Source organism: Enhydra lutris, unplaced genomic scaffold (assembly GCF_002288905.1).
Source record: "Enhydra lutris kenyoni isolate GAN:26980312 unplaced genomic scaffold, ASM228890v2 scaffoldscaffold19, whole genome shotgun sequence".
NCBI lineage: Eukaryota > Metazoa > Chordata > Mammalia > Carnivora > Mustelidae > Enhydra > Enhydra lutris.
Genome location: NW_019154103.1, coordinates 6449267 through 6461949, shown reverse-complemented (window position 1 = coordinate 6461949; position 12683 = coordinate 6449267). Strand labels below are relative to the sequence as shown.

Genomic DNA, 12683 nt, shown 5'->3' with positions numbered 1-12683 from the left:
TGGAGGGGGAAAAAGTGATCATGGAAAGTGATAGCAAAAATCTTAAAATTCAAAGTGGGGCTTGTTGGATGCAGTGAAAGCAGTGCTTAGAGGAGCATTTATAACATAAGTGCACAGGTTAAAAAAAGAAAGATCTAAAAATCAATTGTCTAAGTTTCCACCTTGGAAAACTAGAAAAAGGAGAGCAAGGAGAACTAAACAAGTAGAAACAAAGATAACAAAGAACATAAGAGAAACCAATAGACAAATAGAAAAAAAAAAAAACAAAACAAAACACTGAAACAAAAAACTCTTTTCTTTGGAAAAAAATCAGTAAAATTAATAAACTAGGCTAATCAAGAAAAGAGAGAAATACAAATTACCAGTATCAGAAAGAAAGGGGGGATATAACTACTGATGCTATGGACACTTAAAGGAAAATAAAGGAATATTATTAACAACTCTATGCCCACAAACTTGATAATCAGATGAAATGAACCAATTCCTTGGGAGACACAAGCTACCAAAACTCACACAGGAAGAAACAGATAACCCATGGGCTGCCTGGATGGCTCAGTCAGTTAAACGTCTGCCTTCCACTCGGGTCATGATCCTACTCTGCAAGGGGCCTACTTCTCCCTCTCCCTCTGCCTCTGCCTCCTGCTCTCTTTGCTTATGCACTCTCTGTCTGACAAATAAATAAATAAAATCTTAAAAAGAAACAAAAAAGAAAAAGAAACAGATAACTCAAATACCCCTGTATCTATTAATGAAACGGAACCAATAATTAGTAACCTTCCATAAAACAAATAACCAGATCCAGGTGGCTTCACTGGTGAATTTTACCAAACATTTAAGGAAGGAAGAAAAATATATTTCATAATCTCTTTCAGAAAAAGGAAGAAGAGGGAACCCTTCCTAATTCACTTATAAGACCAGCATTACTCTAATACCAAAACCAAATAAAAATATTACAAGAAAGGCAAACTACAGACCAATATTGCTCATGAACACAGACATAAAAATCCTCAACAAAATATTAGCAAGTAGAATCCAACAATGTATAAAAAGAATTATACATGACAACCAAGTGGGATTTATCCAAGTATGCAAGGTTGGTTCAACCTTTGAAAATTAATTAATATAATCTACCATATCAACAGGATAAGAAGAGTTATATAATCATATTGATGGATGCAAAAAAAAAAATGGCATCTGACAACCTAACATCTGCTCATGATAAAAACTCTCGGCAAATTATGAGCAGAGGGGAACTTCTTCAATTTGATGAAGAGTATTTAGAAAGTATCTACTGCTAACATTATACATTATGATGAGAAACTGGATGCCTTTCCACCAAAGACTGGGATCAAGGAAAGGATATTTTCTCTCACAACTCCTATTCGACATAGTACTGAAATGAAATACCCCCCCCACCCAGTGCAACATGAAAAGGGAATAAAAAGTACACCATTTGGAAGGGAAGAAATAAAATTGTCTCTATTTGCAATGACATGATTTTCAATGTAGAAAATCCTCAAAACTCACCCCCTGAAATAGAGTAATGAATACAGCATGGACATAGGATACAAAGTTAATAACAAATATCAAATGCATTCCTATATATGAGCAAGTAACAACTGGAATTTGGAATTTTTTAAAAAATGCCATTTATGATAGGACCTCAAAAAAATTAAATACTTAGGTATAAACTTAATAAAATATATAAAGGACCTATATGTGGAAAGCTACAAAATACTGATAAAAAAATCAAAGATCTAAATAACTGGGAGATATATTCTATTGTCAGGGATAGGTAGACTCAATATTGTTAAAATGTCAGTTCTCAGTGCAACCCAATCAAGACACTAGCAAGCTATTTTGTAGGACTTAGGAAACTCAAAATTCTCAAGTGTATATGGAAAAGAAGACAAAATAGCCAACATAATGCTGAAAAAGAAGAGCAAATTGGGACAACTCACTCTGATTTTAAATTTAGAAGGCTACAAAAATCAAGGTAATATACTACTGGCAAAAGAATAGACATATAGATCAATGGAAAAGAATAGAGAACTGGGAAATAAATCTACACAAATACAGTCAATGCATCTTTGACAAAGGGGCAAAGGCAATTCAAAGGAGAAACGCTAGTCTTTTCAACAAGTGGTGCTGAGAAAACTGGACATCCCTATGCAAAAATATGAGCCTAGAAACAGACTTTACACCTGAATGTTTTTAAAATGGATAAAAGACCTAAATGTATTTAAAATGGGTAATAAACCTAAATGTAAAGTGCAATATTGTAACACTTCTTGAGAAAATCTACATTAGCTTGGGTTTGGTGAGGAGTTTTTAAATGTAAAAATGGCATGATCCATGAAAAAAATGATTAAGCTGGACCTTATTAAAACTAAAAACATCTGCTCTAAAAAGGGCACTGTTAAGAGAATGAGAGGAAAAGCCACATCCTGGAAGATAATATTTGCAAAACACCTATCTGATAAAGGACTTGTATCCAAAGTCTACAAAAAAACACCTAATGTTAAATAATTAGAAAACCAACGATCCAATTAAATGGGCAAAAGTTCCAAACAGACACCTCACCGAAGAAGATACACAGTTATCAAAGAAACATATGATAAAATGCTCCACATCGTTTGTCTTTAGGGACTGCAGATTAAAACAATGATACCATTTTACATCAATTGCAATGGCTAAAATCCAAACAACTGACAATACCAAATGCTGCAAGGGTGCCAATCAGCAGGAACTCTATTTACTTCTGGTGGGAATGCAAAATGGTACACCCACTTTGGAAAACAGTTTGTCTCTTACAAAACTATAGTCTTACTATATGATCCAGCATTCATACTACTAGATATTTACCCAACTGATTTATAAAGATTTATGTCCACACATGAACTTAGGTGTGATTGTTTATAATGGCTTTATTTATAAGGGCCAAAATTTGGAAGTATTCAAAATAACCTCCAGTAAGTAATAGATAAATAAACTGTTACATTCAAGCAATGGAATACTATTCAGTGATATAAAGAAATGAGCTAACAAGCCACAGAAAGACATAGATAGTTTTAAATATGTATTGCTACGTAAAAGCAGCCCATTTTTAAAAATTTACACAGTGGGGCCACCTAGGTGGCTCAGTCAGTTAAGCATCTGCCTTTGGCTCAGGTCATGATTTCAGGGTCCTGGAACTGAGCCCCGAGTTGGGCTCCCTGCTTAGCAGAGTCTGCTTCTTCCTTTGCCCCTTCCCCACTGCTTATGCTTGCCCTCTGTCAAATAAATAAAAATCTTAAAAAAATTTTTTTTAAATCTACACATTGTACGTAGGACTCTTGAGTTGGCTCAGTTGGTTAAGCATCTGACCTCTTGGCTCAGGTCAGGATCTCAGGGTCATGAGCTTGAACCCTGCATTGGGTGCCATGCTGGGTGGGAGCCTGCTTAAGATTCCCTCAGCCCTTCCCCAGCTGCTTGCTCATTCTCTATCTACAACAAAAACAAACAAAAAACCAAAAACCAGAAAACACTACATATCATACCATTCTAATTGTATGACATTCTGGAAAAGTCAAAACTACAAAGAGAGTAAACATATAAGTGATCACTAGTGGTTTGGGGTAAGGGATAGGATGAACAGGTAAAGCACAGTGGATTTTTTTAGGGTGGTGAAACTATTTTGTATGATACTATAGTGATGAAAACAAGACATTAAGCATTTGTCAGGTTACAGCACAAAGAATAAACCTTAACATACTCAAATATTAAAAAATTATTTAGAAAACTGGGTGATTTCAGAATGGAATGCCGAATGTGAGAAAAGGGCCAAATTTATTACAAATATATAAAACAACCTTACTGAAAGGGGTGGAGGAATACAGTGTTACCTTTGGAAATGAGGGAGTCTGTAAGGCTGAAGGCAAAAGGAACACAAGCATTATTCTCTAGTTCATAAAGCTGTTTCCCAAGGGGGTATGCGTTAACAATTCTGAACCATTATACACGTACACTGGATTGAAAAAGTAATTGGATGGCTGATGACAGGAGCCAGGTTTCTCACTGTTGGAAGGGAAGGTTAGATAAGCAAAAGAGAAGGAAGCTAAAATGTTCCACATGGTAATGGATTTGAATTGGAGACACTGGTATAAACTCATAGGTAGCTTAACATGGATAGAGATGGTTACATATCTGTCCTAATTTTTTACTTGAAATACTTCTAGATATTAGTATAAACATGTATATCTCTTGCTCTGTTAGCTGACAGGGCCTAGAACCAAGACATCATACTTAGCACCCAGAACATGGTTTCTCCAACAAAAGGAACCAAGGCTCCTTGGAGAAATGGCTGACTCTAAGACTGGGGCAGAAAATATACAAGATGAGCATGGAGCATCTTGTAATCCCAGAAGTAAAGTGCATGTACACATGCATGCATGGATGTATACACGCATACAATGAAGGAGGTATGTCAAAAGAATACAGGAGTCAACTGAAAGAGCTCCCAAAGGCCAAAGCTAGAAATCTGAACAATAAAACATATAAACCAGTACAGGCTTATTACCCATAGCATTAAAAAAATGAGTTCATACTGAGATAAATAAACAGGGAACAAGATAAATCTCCCACACAGAAAAGTTCTAAATAATTTGCATAGATACTTTGCTCTCAAGGAAGTGCAACATAACTCCCTGCTCCTTAAGTGTGCTGCACATATTTTCTTCTTAAGAGTACAGTACAGAAAGGGAGAAAAAATAACTTCATAGTGAAGAAACCTGACCAACTCTACCTCAAGCCATTGGATCAAAGAAAACATCAACAGTGTTAAGTCATGTTGACAATATGTACCCTTGATATGATGTGATGACAATGGCATTTTATCTTGTTGTCTTCCTCCTAAAACACAGTACCCCAATCTAATTATGAGAAAAACATCAGAAAAACCACATGTGACATTCTTCTCAATAGTGGACTAGTATCAAAACTCTCAAGAAAATAAAAAACAGAACATCTGAGAAACTGTCACAACAAAGAAGAACCAAAGGAGACAAGACTAATCAGGGTAATGTGGTATCTTGGATAAACTCCTAGATCAGAACATATTAGGGAAAAATTGAAGAAATGTGAACAAAGTATGGACTTTGGTTAATACTAAGGTATCAATACTGGTTCACTCATCATGATAAGTGTACCATATTAATGTAATATGTAATAATAGGGAAACTGGGTAGGGGGGTAAATGGTAACTCTCTGGACTATCTTCCCAATAATCCTATAAATCTAAAACTGTTCTAAAATAAAAAGATTTTTTTTTTTAATGAAGTGAAGGCATTGGAAAATAGACTTAAGAAAATATCCTAGAGAGTAAAACAAAAAGAAAGGGAAAGAAAATAAGAAGAAAGATTAGAAATTTAATCTAACGAGGTCTGATACTCAAGTAACAAGAAGTCCAGGAAAAAAAAAAAGTATAGGAATAAACAAAGGAAGAAATTGTCAAATACAATACCTCAGAACTGAATGATATGATCACCAGGTGGAAAGAGCCCAGTCAAGGCCCAACACAATGAATGAAAAATCCTTAGAGCCTCATCATTGTGAAATTTCAGAATACCTGAGTGATTTACAGAAAGATCAACCCATTTCAGGCTGTAACAGCATCCCCCACCTTTCCCCTACACTCTTGACCTCCCCATCCCATCCTGTTCACCTTTGTCTCTGTTCTAAAGCATTCATTTAACTTTACAACCTTCTAACTTTTTGTATAATATATTTATTATATTGTTTACCATCTGGAACAACTCGTCCCTCCAAGAAATTAAGCTGCATAGGGTAGATATCTTGTATTTTTGTTCACCAATATATTCAAAGTATCTTGAGCAATGCCTGCCACAAAAATTACGCTTACTACAAACCTAGTGAATAAATATAAAAGTTTCCAGAGAGCAACAGCAGGTCACATATAAAGGAATGGTTATCGTATCTGGCACTGGACTTCTCAGCAGCAATATTAGAAGGTAGAAAACAATGGAACCATGCATCCAAAATTCTAAAAGTAAATTATTTACAACCTAGAATTCTATATTCAGCTAGTATGAGGGCAGAATTTTAAAAAACATATTTAGACAGGCAAGAATCTAAAAACGCTGCCTCCCATTCAGTCTTTCTCAGGGGCCTACTAGAATATGTACTCTATCAACATGAGGGAGACAACAAGAAAGAGGAAGGGCTGAAGTCGGAAACAGGCTATTCAACACAGGGAGAGACAAATGCAATGCACAGATGATCATAAAAGGACATACCTCAAAGACAGCCATGCAACAATAGGCCTAGAAAGCAAGGCAAGACTACAGATGCAGAGTGGTAGGCAATTACAAGAAAGATGTTACAAAACAAACAACAGACATTTTGAATCTACCAAAAGGAGATTTACATATTTTGTCTGAAGTGTTCTTAAAGTTATGGGCGCCTGGGTGGCTCAGCTGGTTAAGCAACTGCCTCCAGCTCAGGTCAAGATCCCAGAGTCCCAGGATAGAGTTCCGTATTGGGCTCCCAGCTCCACAGGGAGTCTGCTTCTCCCTCTGACCTTCTCCTCCCTTATACTCTCTCTCACTCTCTCTCAAATAAATAAATATAATCTTTCTTTAAAAATTAAAAAATTAATTAAGTAAGTAATTAAAGTTATAAAGGAAGGGTGCCTGGCTGGCTCAGTCAGTGGAGGGTGCAGCTCTTGATCTTGGGGTTGCAGGTTTGAGCCTCACACTGGGGGTAGAGATTACTTAAATAACATCTTAAAATATATAGGATACAACATTGGGGAGGGTATGTGCTATGGTGAGTGCTGTGAAGTGTGTAAACCTGGCGATTCACAGACCTGTACCCCTGGGGATAAAAAGATATTATATGTTTAAAAAAAATAAAACTTAAATAAAAAAAAATATATATATAGGATACATTAAAAAGATATTAAACATACATTTGTAAAGATACATAAGAGGTAGATAATACAGAAGAACTGAGGTAGGGACAGCTGGGTGGCTCAATCAGTTAAGCGTCTATCTTCAGCTCAGGTCATGACCTAGGATGGAGTCCAACATGGGCTCCTTGTTCAACAGGGAGCCTGCTTCTCCTTCTGCCTGCCATTCCCCCTGCTTGTGCACTCTCTCTCTCACAAATAAATAAATAAAATCTTAGAAAAACAAAACAAAACTAAGGTAATTATAAACTCTAGGAAAAAAACCCAAAATATTATATTACAAACAAATAGTACAATATACCTGGCTTACCTGTACACATTATGCACATGGTTAAATGATGTAAACACTAAATAGTCATTTAATTAAAAATTAGCACGGAACTAATCTGCAAATAAGAGGTGATGAAAAGTGCAGTGTTTAAAGGTGGAGGCTTGTGTAACAAACCTAAATTCTCATCTCCTGTAATAGGAAATTGGTAAACTGCAGTAGGATGGGGAGATAGCTGTAAAAGTAAGCAGGTAATTTAAAAACCTAGAGGTGAAAAAGAGTTGAACAAAAAATAAAGAGCTGAATAGTCTATTCACTCTGCAGGAGCCTTTCTCAGCAAGGGTTCTATAAGAGAATGAAGGCTTAATGCCCTAAGGCATCCATTTTAGGTAAGGAACTACCTTCTTTCCCATGCTTAAAAGTGTTACTAGTTTTAAACCATCACGGGGGGGGGGGGGGGGGGGGGGGGGGGGGGGGGGTGGGTGTGTGTGTGTGTGTGTTTAAGGAAACAGCACTGCAACTTATGTTCCAGATGAGGAACACTGATTGAAAAAGACTGCTGCTGCAGAGTGGGATTCAGAAGAGAGGACTGGGGCAAAAGATTATTACTTTTCATTTTAAGCCCTATAGTCTTATTTTACTCTTTAAATTACGTACAAGTATCCCTTTGATAAACATTAACATTACATTAAGAAATATAATAGCAAAAAGTAGTAAAGGAACTCTGAATATAGAACATATTAAAAACATAAAGCACAGAAATGAGAATCATAGGAATCTAGAAATAGTCTCTCATTAGAAAAAAAACAATTTTTCTAAAAAAGTATGGAGTTCATGAAAATCCTATTTACAGAGTCATCTCTATTACAGCACTGTACTACTAAGCTTTATGTCATCTGAGGTGCCTAAAAAGGTGCAGAAAAGGTAAGATAAATAATAACACAATTCAACAATTTATATAAGTACTGTACATGAAACCTTTTAACATGAAATTTGAAGCTGCACATACTTCCCATTTCATTCAACTAAGATGTACTTAGCGTGCCAATAATCTACCACATACACTAAGAATACAAAAGGAATATAAGATATACTCCCTATTCTGAAGAAGTTTATTTATGTGTACATATGATAACCTATTTTATTTAGGTAATATTTCTACTCACCTGACCATTTATGTACTCTCAGATTTACAATAAAAAATTTACAGCATTTTACAAAAAATGGTTTTAAAGCATCTCTTCATGATTAAAAAAAAAAAGTGGCAGCAACATAGAAGATTAACCAGAAAACCAACAAAACCAATAGGAAGGAGACTCCTAAAATGGTTCAGATGAGAGATGATGAGGGCAAAGCAGAAGGAAAGGAGATCTATAGCAAAGTGGCTAAAGAGTGGGAAATTCTGGAGGGTGAAAGCAAGGGAGAAAGCTAGCATTACTGCCAGGTTTCCATCATGGGTGACTGGGTAGACGGTGGTACCACTGACCATGACAGGCAATACAGAGAAGAGCAGGACTGAGGGAAAACATGAGTTCACATTTGGACTATTGTCTGCAGTACCTTGAGAACATCCTGGGGAAGATGTCCAATAGGCAGTTGAATATAAGGATCTGGAATGCAGGAGAAAAGTCTGAGATAGATAAAAGATTTGGGAACTGGCAACACATACCTGTTAATGGATGAGATTACCTAGGAAGAGCATATAGAAAAGGACAGGAGCCTGACATCAGGTAACTAAAGATTACAATAAATGTCCCTAAAGCCCCTCTGGATAAAACTTTCATAGAGTTATATGTACTTCTATAGGATAATAGCCAATATATAATGCTAAATGACAAAAAAAATCAAACTGCAAAACATCATGCACAGTACAAACCCATTTTTACAAATAAGTTGTTAAAAAAAAAAAAAAGTATTAGCAAAGACACAGAAGAAAAATATGGACGGCCAACACCAAACTGTTAATGATAGTATCTGTGATTATGCAGGTCTTTCATATCCACATTATGCATCTCTACAGTATTTTAGTTTTGTTTTGTTTTTGTTTTTTTTTTTTACAAAAATGCACTACTTCTGTAAACAGGAGAAAAGATAATTTTGTTCCTTTCCTAAAAAAAGTATAGAGCATATCCTTAAAATATAAAAAAAAATAATGAAAATCTGTTAGAAAAACACATTGACATTGGACTATAAATGTGCAAATAGTACAAACAACTAATAAAATTATGAAAAAATATTCAAAGCACAATCTGTACTATCAATGTACTATGAGTTAGAACACATATCATTTGTTGCCTACTAAATCAGAACACAATTTTTCTTTTTAGCAATCTCCACACCCAACATGAGGATCAAACTCACAATCAAAAGTTGCATGATCAACTGAGCCAGTCAGCCACCCCCATAATTTTTTTAATAATAAAAGTGCTCAATGTTTGTAAGAGTATGATAAAAAGAACATCTCAGATACTACTGATAGTAAACTGGTATACCCTCTCAGAAAAACAATGTAACAACATGTATCTACAGTCCCGAAGAGATTCCATTTGATATTAACGATTCTTTTTAAAAATTTAAGAAAATAATCCAAAGCAACTGAAAACATGCAAAGATATTTCATCAAATCATTAATTGAAACCATCTAAACCCCAATATTAGGACACAAAAGAAAATTACCCAGGCATCCTAAGTTAATTCTACTTTTAGAGAAACATTAGCAATTGTGTGGGGGAACACATCACAAATAACTTTCAACTTGAAATGTTCCTAATAGTGCAAAATTGCGTAAGAACCTAACAGCACATTAATACAATAATTAAATCATCTTTCTCAAACTGGTCTGAGGACCCCTGGAAGACCTCAGAACTTTTTAGGGGGTCAGCGGGGTCCTTCCTTTTCCAAACACCTATCTATGCATGGCTGGATTTTGCTAATGTGCTTTAGCAGACAAGACAACCCACCAGATTAAAGGGAGAAGCAAATAAGAGAATCCAGCTGTCTTCTACAAAGCCAGACATTAGTGATCTGCAAAAATAAAAAACAATGCCACCCGTCTCACTAAATTTTTTAAATATATTTTTCAGAAATATTTAATTCAACATGTGAAGGGCTTTTAATGCATAATTTTTGGAAACTTTCTGAGTTTTAATTTATAAAATACTAAATATATTGCATTAAGAGAAACTCTTTTAGTTCTCAATTTTTAAATTTGTAAAGGGATCCTGAGACCCACTGGGTTAAAAAACTGTGATACTATCATATTATGTAACATTGGGATTATAATTAAGTGGGAACGCAGCTTTATCTGTAATGTAACTGTTTCAAAAGATATTTTGCTCATGCATTACTTGTATAATCAAACATCAAGTTATACTTATTAAGATTTTTAAAAACATAGGTAACACTTAAATTTAAGCGAGAAAAGCAGATAATCCAACTCTATAAAATCATCATAATTAAGAAAATGCCACGAGAAAAAAAACCTGTAAGGTAAAAAGTCAAAATATTAACTGTGGTTGATTATCTTTAAATGGTGAAATTATGGCTTATTATTTTTTCGTAATCTTTATTATGTTTAAGATTTTGTTCTGGACCCTAAGCATGCAGTTTAATATCTACGGGAGGGAAAAAAAGGGAGAAATGGGGTGAAAAAAATATATAGTTTTCCTGGGTCAAAAACCATTACACTTCCGCCAATTCAGAAGACAACAAGCTCAAAATAATAATTTAAGGAAGCTAAATCGACGAACCAATTTCCTATTTTGTTAAATGAAAAAGAACTTATCAAGTGTATGGGCTGGTTTCCATACGAGTCAAACAAACAAGGACACTCAGTCTGGAATAATTTGCTATCACGGTAGTACAAGTAAGTTAATAGTTTAAAAGTCAGGTCACCTTTCAGAATTTTTCAGCGGTGCCAAAGAAAAGGGAGGAAAAAAGAACACCGCCGCATCCTTCTGTCCAAAATGATGAGAAATTGCATCGGTGCGAGAATGGGGTTTGCGAAAGAGCAAGGGCAGTGATGACAGATTCTGCTAGAGCCGAGTCCTCCCAGCGCAGAAACTACCTCTCCGCGGGAACCACAGTCCCTTCAGGTAGGCACAGCCCCTTCCCTGGCGGGACACCCCTCTCCCTACACCCGCCGCGGCCCCCTGGACGCTCCCTGGCAGTCCGACCACTCGAGGCGACTCGAGGCGGTCGGGGTGGGTGGGACCCGGCAAAAAGCCGCTGAGATTGCCCTCCCTGCCCGGTCCGGCCCTCCAAGCTCTACAGAGCGGACGCGAGGTTTGAGGGTCGTGATTCCCTGTTCAACTTTGCGGCCTAGGAAAGAGAACAAGTCGGGGGCCCAGGCTCGGCCCTTGGAGGAAAAGGAGGGCCAAAGCCGGCACCCAGGTCGGCGGGTCCAGCGGCCAACCCGCCCCCTCCGTGAGTGCAGCAGGAGTGAGGAGAGGCCAAGTTGCCTGTTAATGGGGCTCTTACCTCCCCACACCCCAGAGGAGCTCTCTGGGGACTCGATGCGACGCCGGGCAGAGGAATGAAGAGCGACCCCGGCCGGGAACCCCGGGGTGCGCTACGTCGGCTCAGGGTTTGTTTTCCCCCCCGACCTGTTGGGGCGGGGGGTGTGGGGAAGAGAGCTGAGAGCGCAGGCGCACAAGAGGCTTTCCTACGGCTCACAGCCCCCCTCCCTCCGCGTCCACGGCCTCTGCCAGGTCCCGAAGCGCCTGCGCGCTGCTCTGCGGAGTCCGGGCTGTGGGTGCCGGGTTTCTTACCGGAAGTGCCTGGGAAGGTTGTGGGATGATGAGGCAGCTTGAAGACCGGCTTTAGATGAGGACTCGGTTTCCCACTAGACGCCTGGAAGCCGGAATCGGGAGGCAGACTGCGTCAGTGTCCGGCTTCCTTTGCCCTTCGTTGACCTAGACTCAGCTTCCCCCGCCCCCCTCCGCAGCTGGCGAGGCGCACCGGCCTGTACCGGACACGCCTGCCGCCGGGCAGCTAACCAGGCCTGCTCCCCAGAAAGCCTTTTTACTTCACCCTGGCCACCCTCCTCTTCCTCCCGGCCTCAACAAAAATGCTCCCACCCACCCCCGAGCTTCAAGCCTTTCAGCTGACTGCCTGTTCCCAACGCTGCTGCCCTTCCCTCTCGTTTAGTTCTGCTTTTCTAACAGTGACCACAAGGACAGCTGCCTCCCCGCGTCTAAGAACAAAAGCTAACCAACTGGAGAAATAAATGCTACTCATGCGATGTATGTTTGTGCTTGTTAAGCTTTACTATTTTTACAAGTTTTCTATAAATTTAAATGAGGGAAGAAGAGATAATCTCTGTGGTAAGAATAATCCATCTGTTGCCAAAAAATTTTACCAGCTCATAATTCATACTAGTCTTTAAAAAAAATTTCAAGAGTTAGGGGCAACGGGATAGCCAGTTAATTCAGGGGAGGTCATCATTTC

General features: G+C 37.9%; 1 protein-coding gene across 1 annotated transcript in view; it reads right to left on the bottom strand.

Moving 5' to 3' along the window:
* Window positions 1–12183, bottom strand: part of LOC111148275 (zinc finger FYVE-type containing 16) — a 50985-nt gene extending 38802 nt beyond the window's left edge. The window contains exon 1 of the mRNA XM_022504751.1: window positions 12005–12183. The gene's annotated coding sequence lies outside the window, so the exon portion shown is untranslated. The remainder of the gene's footprint in view (window positions 1–12004) is intronic.
* Window positions 12184–12683: the final 500 nt, after the last annotated feature.